The sequence below is a fragment of the Sorex araneus genome, chromosome 1, assembly GCF_027595985.1.
Source record: "Sorex araneus isolate mSorAra2 chromosome 1, mSorAra2.pri, whole genome shotgun sequence".
Classification (NCBI taxonomy): domain Eukaryota; kingdom Metazoa; phylum Chordata; class Mammalia; order Eulipotyphla; family Soricidae; genus Sorex; species Sorex araneus.
The window spans coordinates 302,029,458-302,041,890 of NC_073302.1; positions in this window are offsets into that span (position 1 = coordinate 302,029,458).

Sequence of the window (12,433 nt, forward strand, 5' to 3'; positions counted from 1 at the left end):
AAAAACGAATCAACTGCTTGTTAAGTGAAAGGACAAAAGCACGTCTCAGAAAAAAATAGGGAATTCACCACAGCGGTAAGGGATCTAGTTCTGATAACACAGCCAGCCAGAAAGAAAACAAGGGTGGAGATAAGTAATTTCACACAGAAACTTAAAGAGAAAGAACAAAAGGGAGGTCGAGGAACATTTCATACCGACAAATGTGCGAAGCAGATGGGGTGAGATGTTACATGAGCACTACAAGTTTGAATTCCTGCATACAAGCCCCCGGAAACAGACAGGGTAAGAGATATAGTAAAAGTGAATTCAAACAACACAGTTTACAAAGCTCTACAGATCTTATACCAACACTGTCGGGTTAAAAAATAAAAGGAAGAATTCAGTCACAAAAGCAAACCGGAGATATAAAATTTTTCGAGTGAAAATTTGAAACTGAACTACAAAAATTTACTCTGATTTTTTTTAATTTTTAATTTTTTAAAAAACAGTTTTTATTAACGAATCACCGTGGGGTACTACTCTGATGTTTTTAAAAGTTACTAGGGGGCCAGAGAGATAGTACAGTGGGTGAAGTGCTTGCTTGGCACGTGACCGACTCAGGTTCAATCCTGGCATCCCATATGGTTCCCTAAGCACTGCCAGGAGTCAGGAAAGCAGCCAGTGAAGGGTCTGGAATCAGGAGTAACCCCTGAGCATTGCTGGATGTGGTTCCCAAACAAAACCAAAAATTGATCAATAGGCATAAATCAAAATACCCCCCAATATTGGTTTTAAAAATAAAGAAAGCGGTTTTATTTTAACTTTATTGAGGGCCACACTGGGCTTTTGCTTAGGGCTTCTGGCAGTGCTCTGGGAACACGTGGTATTGGGGATCGAACCAGTGTTGGCCGTATGTAAGGTGCCTTAACTCCTGATAAATTTTTCTGGCCTCATCCCCTGGGTGAAATACAACAATCTTCAGACACTCTCCTCTAAGGAAAGTGTTTTGGAATGTTTTCAGTGGATTCTTCACAACTGTCACTGTCATTGCCATCCTGTGGCTCATTGATTTGCTTGAGCGGGCACCAGTCATGTCTCCATTGTGAGACTTGTTAATGTTTTTGGCATATCGAATATGCCACAGGTAGCTTGCCAGGCTCTGCTGTGTGGGCGAGATACTCTTGGTAGCTTGCCAGGCTCTCCGAGAGGAATACAGGAATCAAACCTGGGTTGGCCATGTACAAGGCGAACACCCTGTCCTCTGTGCTATCACTCCAGCACCTCTTCACAACAGATAACACAAAATAAATTATTTCAGTTCTGCTTTGGGGCAGGGGTTGGGGTTTGGGATGGAAACACCCAAAATAGCGTGGTGGGAAGCTGTTCAAATATTAAGTGTAATCAAATATTGTGAACTACTTTATAAAAATAAAATAATTTTTTTGAAAAAGTGAAAAAAAAAGTTAATATTATTTCAGTTGGAATCCTCAGAAAGGAAGGTTAATCTAAACATATGTTTTCTGGTTTGCTTTTTTTGGGGGGGAGTGGTCAACCTGGCTGTTGACCTGGCTGTTGATTAAGGCTCAGGCCTTAGTCTTGGCTGTGTACTTAGGGATCATTGCTGAGGGGCTTGTAAGGCTGTATGGGGTGACAGGGGTCAATCCTGGGTTGGCTGCACGCAAGGCAAGTGATCTATCCACCGAACTCTCTCTCCAGTTCCAATCCAAATATTTGAGAAGCAGCAGAGTCTTTAAGATGATTATATCACTAAGATTGCATCTTTACAGATTCAAACGACCAAACAGAAGCTTAGGAACGAAGGATTCTTGTTCAAGGCCAGAGAGATGGCTCAAGGGCTAGCACGCAGGCTTTGTGTACAGGAGACCTGAGTTTGGGGTTCGATCCCCAGCACCCCACGATCTTTCTGAGTGGCCCCAAAACCCCAAACGAAATTATGCAAATGATCCTTGTTCATCATAGGACTTGTTTAAAGTAGGGAGTAGTGGACAGTAGTGGAAATGAACAAAGAGGAAAGTATGTTTGTTCCTTAGGCTGACTAACTGTAAGCCACTACGAAGGAAATAAAATGAAACTTAAAAATGTCTCAAGAGGGAGGGTGGGAAAGGGGGGGTATTCCCGGGATATTGGTAGTGGGGAATGTGCACTGGTGGAGGGATGGGTGTTTGATCATTGTGAGATTGTAACCCAAACATGAAAGCTTGTAACTATCTCACAGTGATTCAATAAAATTAAAAAAAGAGAGAGAATTTAATGAGATGATGTTGATATAAAATGTGCATCTCAAGCAGTGGTTATTCAATAAACAATGCTTGGAGGTTATAAAAAAAAAGAATGTCTCAAGACTTGAGGAAATGCTTGTTGACAGCAGGCAAAGTGGAAAACAAAATAAAATATGCCCTACCTCCACCCCGCCAAGACTATCATCCACGCAAGTCCAATTTGCACGTCTTTCATATTTTTGAAGCAAACACCCTGTATTTTGAACTGTGGATCTCTTGTGTGTATTGATGATGCTCTTGCCCCTGCTCTCACTCCTTGGATTTCTAGAAGGCACACGCAGGGGACTCACCTGCAGGAAGCTGTGCATTAAGCGCAGGATGTGGTGGGACCCAGGCTTTATTTTCAGAACCTCAGGCTATGAGAGGTACAGGACGCAGGGACCCAGAGAGAGGACGGATGACCGCATGGGGACACGTGGACACAACCGCACTGACTCATTCTGAATCCAGGGTCACCGGTGGTGGGGGGGTGCGGGGTGGACACAGGCAACTCTGGGAGAGCCAGAAGCTCTGGGGGAAAAGGGCGGGGAGACACAGCGTTTGGAAGGGCAGCCAGCGAGAATCCGAGCTCACGGACCCAGAGGTGACCTCAGGCTGCACAATTGTGCAGCATCGCGTGTGCCAGGCAGGGGTCCGCAGGGCGGGGCAGGCAGCGTTCTTACACCCCCTCTCCCCGCCGTGCAGGTCATTACGGCATCCGGGTAGCAGGAAACTTTCTTCATCTGGGACGCTTCTATTGGCTCCTGCTACTGGCATGATGTCACCATCAGCCAATGAAAAGTCCGTTTCTCCTCCCATCCTAAGTAGACAATGGGGACTTAATTAACTCTTCCTGAACCCAAACAGCTGAAACTGTTCCTCTAGCCCTTTGGGGTTCTCTTCAAAGGGGATTGAGGGGAGGGGAGTGAAGAGGTGGTGATGGAAATAAAGATCCAGCAGATAGTGACAGGTTTTGCAGATACAGGGATGGACGCATTTTTTTTTAAGGTATAAAAGTGATGTCTTTCATTCAGAAAATTGTCAAGAGAAGCCAGAGCTCTAGTACAGTGGGTAGGGCTGACCTGGGTTTGATTCCAGCACCCCACATGATCACAGAGCGCTCCAGGAGTGATCTCTGAGATAGAGCTGGGAGTAAGCCCAGAGCACCTCTGGGTGTGCCACCCTCTTCCTCACCCACCTCAAGACAAAAAAATTTGTAAAGAGCATCACTTAGCATTCCACCATCCTGAGTTATTACCACCAGACATTCAATGTAATCTTCTCCTACCTTTTAAACCTTTCAAGTCTGAAACTTGTGCAGAAATGAACTCACTATACTTTGGGGCATTTTGTAGTTTTACCTACTGTGAGAACAATCTTTCGCTATTTTTTTTTTTTTTTGCCTTTTGGGTCACACCCAGCGATGCACAGAGGTTAACTCCTGGCTCTACACTCAGGAATCACTCCTGGCGGTGCTTAGGGGACCATATGGGACGTTGAGGATGAACCCGGGTTGGCCTCGAAGGCAAATGCCCTACCCGCTGTGCTATTGTTCCAGCCCCAGTCTTTCCTTATTAAGCAGTCTTCAAATGCGGAATATTTAATGGTGGCAAAAACTTTTCAATGAAGTGAATGCTCCATAAGTGCGTTGTTTTTTCGTTGATGAATCAATGCTCTGATCTGTAGTGCTACAAAGAGTTTTATTGTCTGGGTGTCATAATTAATTTGAAAAGTGCTCAAGTCGTTGCTGTAATGCTCTGTGGGATAGAAATTGTCTTGTAGGACCCTGGTCCAATTAGTTCCGAAGGATAAAGTCTGACAAGCAAAATTCCTCTATCAAAGAAATATACATGGTCTTTGAGCAAGCAGTTCCTCATGTCCTAAATAAACCCGAGTAAACATCACCAGAACACATCAAGCACATCTTTGATATTCTAGTGCAAAAGTATAGATCGTGTTTTTTTGGTGTGGGTTTGTTTGTTTGTTTGTTTGTTTTTGCAACACACCTGCTGATACTCAGGGCTTACTCTTGATTCTGTGCTCTAGGGACCACATGTGGTATTGAGGATTTATTAGTCCTGGCAGTTCTCGGGGACCATATGGAATGCCAAGTATCGAACTTGCGTCAGCCTCCTGCAAGGCAAATAAATGCCTTACCTGCTGTACTATCGCTCTGGCCCCAGGATCGTGATTCTTTTCATTTCTTTCATTACCGTAATAGAGCCATATTTCCTGGCATCCTGGCCTCTTCATGAATGATCTGTCTTCTTTGCCCATTTGAAAAATTATCAGGATGTTCATCTTCCCCCTTTCATTTCTATAATCTTCATTTCAGGTCGGTGGTATTTTCTCATGTTTTCCTATGATCTTAGTGTGTGTCTTCATGATGCTGTGCAGCTTTCCCCTGTGGGGGAATGGTCTCTGTTACTTAAAGAAGCAGTTGCTCCTGGAGGCCACGACTGGATCAAGTCTAAAATAGCTTGCGATGCTGTTAATTCAATTCTAGTCTTCTATTTATTAAAAACATTAATGTTATTCATTTTTAGCTAAAATACTTAAAGCTCTAACTAAAACTTTGTCAAAATTTCTTATCAAGAGTTAACAAAAAGTAATATTCACTTGGGTACAAATACAAAATTCCAGGGAAGACAGTGATCAACAAGTTTCTTCTCTCTGTCCCTAACCTACTTCTTTCCAAGCAACCATATTACTGGTTGATTATGGATATTTCCAAAGAAATACTCCAAATAAGTCTATTCTTTATTAAGATTGCAAGATGTCACAGTATATGTGTGTATTGTCTTTTAAAAATACAAAATAATTTTTGTTTTGCTTTTTGGGTCACACCCAGCGATGCTCAGGGGTTACTCCTGGCTTTGCACTCAGGAACTGCTCCTGGCAGTGCTTGGGGCACCATATGGGATGGCGGGGATCGAACCCGGTTCGGCCGTGTGCAAGGTGAACGCCCTACCCACTGTGCTATCGCTCCGGCCCCCAAAAATACAAAATAATCTGATGATGACATCTTCTTTAAAACAAATAGAATTGGAAAAATTTTTATAGAGCAATGTCACTCATAACCAAAGATTAGAAACAAAAATCCTGTACAAACCAAATCTTATTCAGCTATATTTGGTTTGGGGGTCAGGTCCAGTGGTGCTCTCTCCCTAGCTATTCTGAACTATTGCCACCCTCCTGTGCTTTGGGAACGGCAGGGTGGAAGAACCATATTCCCTGGACCAGAAAACCAGAAGAGATTGGGTTGGGTCTTAAATAATGAGGAGGTGGGTGTCAGTCTCGAAGTCAGAAGGAAGGACAGTGCTGTCAGTGGCGGGAAATGGGATGGCAGCTTTGGGGGAAGGGGGCAGCATCTCAGGTAGTGCAGAGATGTATGCACCTTGTTTTTGGAGGTGCTGCGAAGTCAGTGATGGTTTAGCCGGAGGGTCCAGCTAGGAGCCAGGTTCCCAGCAGCCTCCCCTCTGTGTCTGGGCGAGGAGAGTTGCCAGGAATAGACTGACTGCCTGGCCGTGCTCCTCGTCAGCACGGAGCTGCCATCCCTGGTCTCAGATCACCTGCCTCAGCCTTTCCCTGGGGTGCTGAGAGCATCCCTGGAGTCCTCAGTGCCTCAGTCACCAGGATGATGTCATGCTTCATGTGGCCGCCTGCTCCTCCCTCAGGGACAGCCAGGAGCATCTCCCTGGGCAGGAGGGAGGTGGTGCAGGGCCTAGGGCTAGGCTCTGAGTTTTGTATGCAGCGTCCACACCACCTGCCTTTCTCCAGCTGCTCTCTTGGGGGGCCTTCAGCCCCTGATGCTTTAACCGCCTGTGCAAAATGTGCCCATGTTTCTCTCCTGCACCGGAAACTATCCCAAGCATATCAACCTGCAGCCAGGAAGAAGATGGACCCACGAAGGAGATGAGAAACTGGGCATTGTTTACCAGATTGGGCACTCTCTGAAATTAGTTTGCCCACTAGCCCGCAGAGCTGGGGCCTAGAGTTTCCACCTGTGGACCCTCCGCTCTGCATAGGCCAGCCCATGCCATATCCTTGAAATCTGGTTCTCAGTGACAGCGGGTTGGACCCCAACAACTCTGCCGGAAAGAGTTGTCCAAGCAGGCAGTGGCGTCCCTGGCCAATGCAGGGGCTGCTCCCGTTGTCCTGAAGAAATCTGTCTACAGTTTCTGTCTCCAAATGTTCCCGTCTCCTTTTTATTTATTTATTTTTTGGTTGTCTTTTTGGGTCACACCCGGCAATGCTCAGGGGTTCCTCCTGGCTCTGCACTCAGAAATTACTCCTGGTGGTGCTTGGGGGACCATATGGGATGCCGGAGATCAAACCTGGGTCTGCCACTTGAAGGCAAAGGCCCTCCCTGCTGTACTATGGCTCCCACCACCTGTTCCCAGATCCTTAAGTGTCCCACTTCCCGGGGGGTTTCTGGGACATGCTGGGCTCACAGGCTGTGGGCACCTTCCACTCCCCTCCCCCTCCCCCCACTCTGCCAACCTGCCTCTGCATTATGGTGGAAGGGCATAAGTCAAGGATGGAGGGGACCAAGAGAGCACTCATCCCGCAGGACAACAGGCAGACACATTCTTCCCAACTCTCTGGAGAGAGTTCCAGAACCCTCCACGGTGAGTTCTGGGTCTGCATTCTTGTGAAAAGGCTGAGGTCGCCAACCTCAGGCCAGGTCCCGGGATTTGCTCGCTCATACCATAAGGGGGAAGTCCTAGCAGGATCACCCCCATCACGTGCATCAATTCTTTGGATAAATGAGATTAGCAAGGGAAATGAGAGTTTAATTTTGTGCGTCCATAAGATCCGGAACTTGGTCAATGGTTCAGACAGCCACTGCCATTGCTCTGGCACAAATAAGCACAAACAGGATGAAGAAACCGAGGCGAGTCCTGCTCCAGGGGAACCCCACAAGCTTGAGAAGCTTCTCCCTGCAGCTCCCCCACCCCCACCCCCTCATCCCTGCCCATAGCTCGTCCTGTGGTCATCCCGAAGACCAGGGCACCTGGAGAAGGAGCAGAGACCGTTCCTGCTGGTAGGGAAGAGGGAGCATTAGGGATCAACATCCTCCCAGATCACCCCGAGGGATTGCAACACTGCCCAGAGAATGCTGTGCCGTGGGGAAGAGGGTGTCGCTGTGAGGGTGGAGGCTGATGCGAGTCCCAGGCGAGCAGGATTGCGAAGCAGGATTGTGAGCAGGATTGTGTGTGTGTCTGGGTGGCAGAGGAGGGGAAGGGGTGTGTGTGGGGAGAGAGAGAGAGAGAGAGATACTGAGATAAACAGCATTGCAAATCACAGTGCTTAAAAGGAAAATGAGAGAGAGAGAGAGAGAGAGAGAGAAAGGGAGAGAGAGAGAGGGAGAGAAAAAAGAGAGTCTGCCATAGAGGCCATAGAGGTAGGCTGTGGGGAGTGCAGGGGTATGTGTGGGAGGAAAACTGGTGACTTTGGTGGTGGGAAATGTGCACTGGTGAAGGGACGGGTGTTGGAACATTGTGTGACTGAAACTAAAACATGAACAACTTTGTAACTATTATCTCATGGTGATTCAATTAAAAAACCTAAAAAAAATTAAAAAATAAAGGAACCGACCGTGCAACATCATATGCTCTTTGTTACCAATAATAGAAAACATATAATCTAATGATGTCATTCCTACAGGTCTGACTGTTGGGGGTAAAACACCAAATAATGATAGCGAGTTTCCTGTCGAAAATTGAATGTAATCAAAGTAAGGAAAGAGTAAGGTGATAATCATCTGCCACACAGGCAGAGGGGGAGTGGGATGGGGGGTATGCTGGGGTTATTGGTGGTGGAACATGTGGTGGTGGAGCATTAAAAAAAAAGGAACTGAGATCACTAAAGCAAAGGATAGGGAAATGGAGAGAGGGAGAGAAATAGAGATGGGAGGGAGGGGAAGAGAATGGAGAAGAAGGAGGAGGGGGGAGAAGAGAGAAATAGAGAGGAGAGAGGTAGAGGGAGAAAAGGGAAAGTTAGAGGCGGAGAGGGAGGAAGGGAGAGAAATAGGAAGAGAGAGAAGAAGGAAGGAGAGAAAAGGGAAGAAGAGAGAAGTGGAGAGGGAGAGAGAGGGAAAGGGGGAGGGGAAGGGAATAAGAGGAATATAGAGAGGGATAACAGAGAGAGAGGAGAAGGAGAGAGAGGGAGAGAGAGGGGAGGAGAGAGAGGGAGAGAAAAGGAGACAGAGGGAGAGAGAGGGAGAGAGAAGGATGGAGAGGGAGGGAGGAGAAGGGAGAGAGAGAGGAGAGGAGAGAGGAGACAGGTGTCCAGCCTGCTGACCCCTCTGTCCAGCTGTCTTATCCCCGTTGAGTTCTACTTCTCAGGCTCCATGTGCCTCTCCACAGACTCTGATGAACTTCCTGCTTGTGCGTCAGGTGACTGGAGCAGTTTCCTGTTTGTGCGTGGCCCAAGATGTTGACTCGAATGGTCACGTGAATGCAGGGAGCGGGTGCAGACTGAAGCCAGGAGCAGCTGCATGTATGACTGATGTTTGGGGGTCTTCCAGTGTTTCTCCTGAGCTCGGCTTTGGGGCCCGAGATGCTGACTCCCCACTTCCTTCTAGAACTTCCGAGTCCACCAAACTCTGCATCCAGCCCCTGACAACCTGCTCCCAGTGGAGAATGGGAGCAAACCTGTAGCCCCTGGTGAGATGGTTCTGGTCCGTTCTGGAATCCCGTAGGTGCTGGTGAGATGTACTGGTCCATTCTGGATCCCTTAGCCCCTGGTGAGATGGTTCTGGTCTGCTCTGGAATCCCATAGCCCCTTGTGAGATGATTCCGGTCTGTTCTGGAATCCCGCACGCTGGTGAGATGGTTCTGGTCCATTCTGGATACCCGTAGGCCCTGGTGAGATGGTTCTGGTTCGTCTTGGAATCCCGTAGGCCCTGGGTGAGATGGTTCTGGTTCGTCTTGGAATCCTGTAGGCCCTGGGTGAGATGGTTCTGGTCCGTTCTAGAATCCCACCGGCAGCTCCTGGGCCTCAGGCTCTTCACCCCGGGGCACGTGCCAGTGAGGAAGCAAACGTGCCAGTGAGGAAGCAAACCCTTTGTGGGGGAAACTCACTAGCACCCTGATTTTGAGACCCCTTTGCTGGATGGGGAGATGTATGTCTGATGTGAAATGCACGTGAGGAAGAGATTGGGGTGATCCGTGGGGAGAATGAGGCCACGGCAAACATGGCCCCCTCTGCACCCCTGAGCTGAGAGAACACAGGTGCAGGAGGGCAAGACTTGGAAAGGGAGACCCCCAGTCCCCTGCTAGGGCCAGAGGCAGCCGGCTCCATTAAGCCGGGGTCACATTTCCCGCTCTGCTATCAGGGGTGGGTCACTTACCCCAGCAAACCTGGGCTGTGAGAGTGGCAGCCACAAGCACCACCGGGGACCTGTGCCTGGGGGCTGGCGTCCATGGCCCTGATGGGCCGAGCACTGTCCGCTGAGTCAGGAGGCTCAGGGACAGTCCCAGCTGAGCCACCAGCCCCAGGAAATCACTGCCCCGCATCGCCTTCCAGTGCTGATCTTGCCAACTTCTCTTCAGGTTGGCCCCAGCCCCCCACCCCTTGGGTTCCAAGCTTCCCTGCACAGTTCTGTTGGGAAGGAAGCTGTTCCTCAACTCCTGCCCCTTCTCGCGGCTGGAAGGTCATCCTGTGGACACGAGAGGTCAGCAGTGGACACCTGAGACAGAGGCAGACTCACGGGCTGTCTCCTCCACAGACCCAGAGGTGCTCCGGGTTCCAGAAAGGGGTCCTCCAACTCAGGAGGGGAAAACGGGACAAACAAGCAGCAGGTGGCAGACCCCCATCTGGGGCCCTATGGTGGGCAGTCCTGGGCTTTAGAGGGCTGGAGTGTTCGGGGGTCCTCTCTCATGTCTCCCTACTGAAATCACATGCCCTGCATGTCTTTTTTTTAATGATATTTGGGGGCAGGTGGCACCCTGAGATACTCCGGAGTTTTTTCTGGCTCTGCACTCAGGAATCACTCCTGGCGGTGTGCGTGCTGATATGCCAGAATCGAACCCAGGTTTTCTGCATGCAAGGCAAGAGCCTTACTCACTGTACTAGCTCTCTGAGCCCCCTCAAGGTCTGCGGGTCTTTGGATGCCAAATCCTTGTCTTTGTCTCTTCACCCCAGCAGCCAGGCTCCAGAGAGAGGTGCTAGGAGGCCCCTCTTATTCTCCTTCCCCAGCGCCCCCACCTCTCCAGCCCCGCCCCCCAAGACACTGGCTACTGGGAAGTTCCCTTTCCCATCGCACTGTTTCTTTAAGAAATGGGGCAGCACACCCCTCTCTCCAAGGCATTGTGAGAGGAACAGGTTAGGGACGCACCATCTCTATTTCCATCTCAACCAGTGCTCAAAAGTGGTACAGCTAGAGATTTCTAGAAATAGGGCAGCCCTTCCCCGCCTACCTCCTGCTATCGGTGTAGTAGTGGCCTGTGAATGTCCTGTGCCTGCTCACCCCACCCTTACCCCCCATTCACCTGTCCAGAGCTGGGGGCAGGCTGAGGACCCCCTCCCTAGTAGCTGAGTATCTCTTCTCTCATTGGCTGCCATCACCATGGCAACTCACAGTACCCTCCCCCACCCCTCTCCAGATTTATGGCATTCTGCCTTCCCGCAGCGCAGCGGGAGGAGGGGAGGGGAGGGGGACTCCTGGACTGCAGAGGTGGCCACCTGGCGGGGTGCGCCCGGGTTGCCCAGCCCCGAATGCACTGTGGGGGGAACCCTGGCATTCCACGTAGGCAGCGCGGAGTCCCTTGATAACGATCCAGCCCCAAGGGCCAGGGGCTGGTTCCTGGGGGCTTGCGGGCTCAGCGCGTTGTTCAAAGAGAAGCGGGCAGTGCCACGCAGCCAGTGGGGGGAGGGGCTCTGGAAAGCCCCAGGACTGCTGTTGGGGTCCTTCCTCACTTTGACCACAGGGGTATTAAGGGCCCGGGAGGGGAGGGGTGGCTTCATTCCGCCCGCCCAATGCACGGGCAGGAAGGGGGCTTCGCTTCTGTTAGCATGAACCGCCAGAGGAAATCCAGGAGCAGACACTGAGTGCCAGCTAGGGGGTCCCAGTGGAGGGTGCATGTGGGGGTCCGAGAGATCCTACTTCCTCCCCAGATGGGGCGGTGGTGTCTGCAGGTACTCACTGGGGCTCAAAGAAGGGGCAGCTGAGCTCAGGAACCTTGTCAAGACTTGGGGGCGGGGGTTCTCCGGGAGGAGGAGGGGGGTGAATGAGGGGGAACACGGAGAGGCGCACGGAGACCAGATGGTTTGACCGGTGGGTCATGGATTTGCTAGAACAGACAAATCCACGGAGACACAAAGGGGCTTCCCAGGGGCTGCATGTGTGTGTGCATGTGTGTGTGTGTGTGTGTGTGTGCATTCATGTGTGCAGGAGTGTGCATGCATGTGTGAGTGTGCATGCATGTGTGAGTGTGCATGTGATACTCATATGTGCATGTGTGTGCGTATGTGTGTGTGTGCATTCATGTGTGCAGGAGTGTGCATGCATGTGTGAGTGTGCATGCATGTGTGAGTGTGCATGTGATACTCATATGTGCATGTGTGTGTGTATGTGTGTGTGTGTGCACGAGTGTGCATGTGTGTGTGTGTGTTCACTACAGAGCTCCCCTTTGGAAGAGGGTGGTGACGGCTGCACAAGTACGTGGCAAGATTTAAGGCCACAAACTGGCCACTTAGCTTCGGCCCACCTTCTGCCCACAATAAAAAACACTTCCCAGCCCCTGTCCCCAGGTAAAGGGGGCAAGGCTGGGTTGAGAGGGGTCTACACCTGCCTGGAGAACTCGGGGGTGGGCAGAGGATGCACTCAGGGGCTCCTTGGTGGGGCTCAGGGCTTGGGAGAGGGGGGTCTTCCTTGGCAGGCTGCCACCACCCAGAGAGCAGACAGCTGTGTCAGGGGTTCCCTTGTGCCCTGCCCAGCCCCCGGGAATTGTAAACTACCAAGAAGATGCATCAGCCCCTCCAGGGGGCCCTTTCTGGTCCTGGGGATGCCCCACTGTCTGGCAGCCCCACTCTGGGAAGACTCAGGGGCTTGGGGTCCCCAGTGCTAAGCAGGTGACCCCAGGAGAGATGTGTGTGGTCACAATCATAGCCCAGGGACCCCCAGGGCCACCCCAGGGAGTACTGCGGCCCCACCTTGCCTAGAAGTC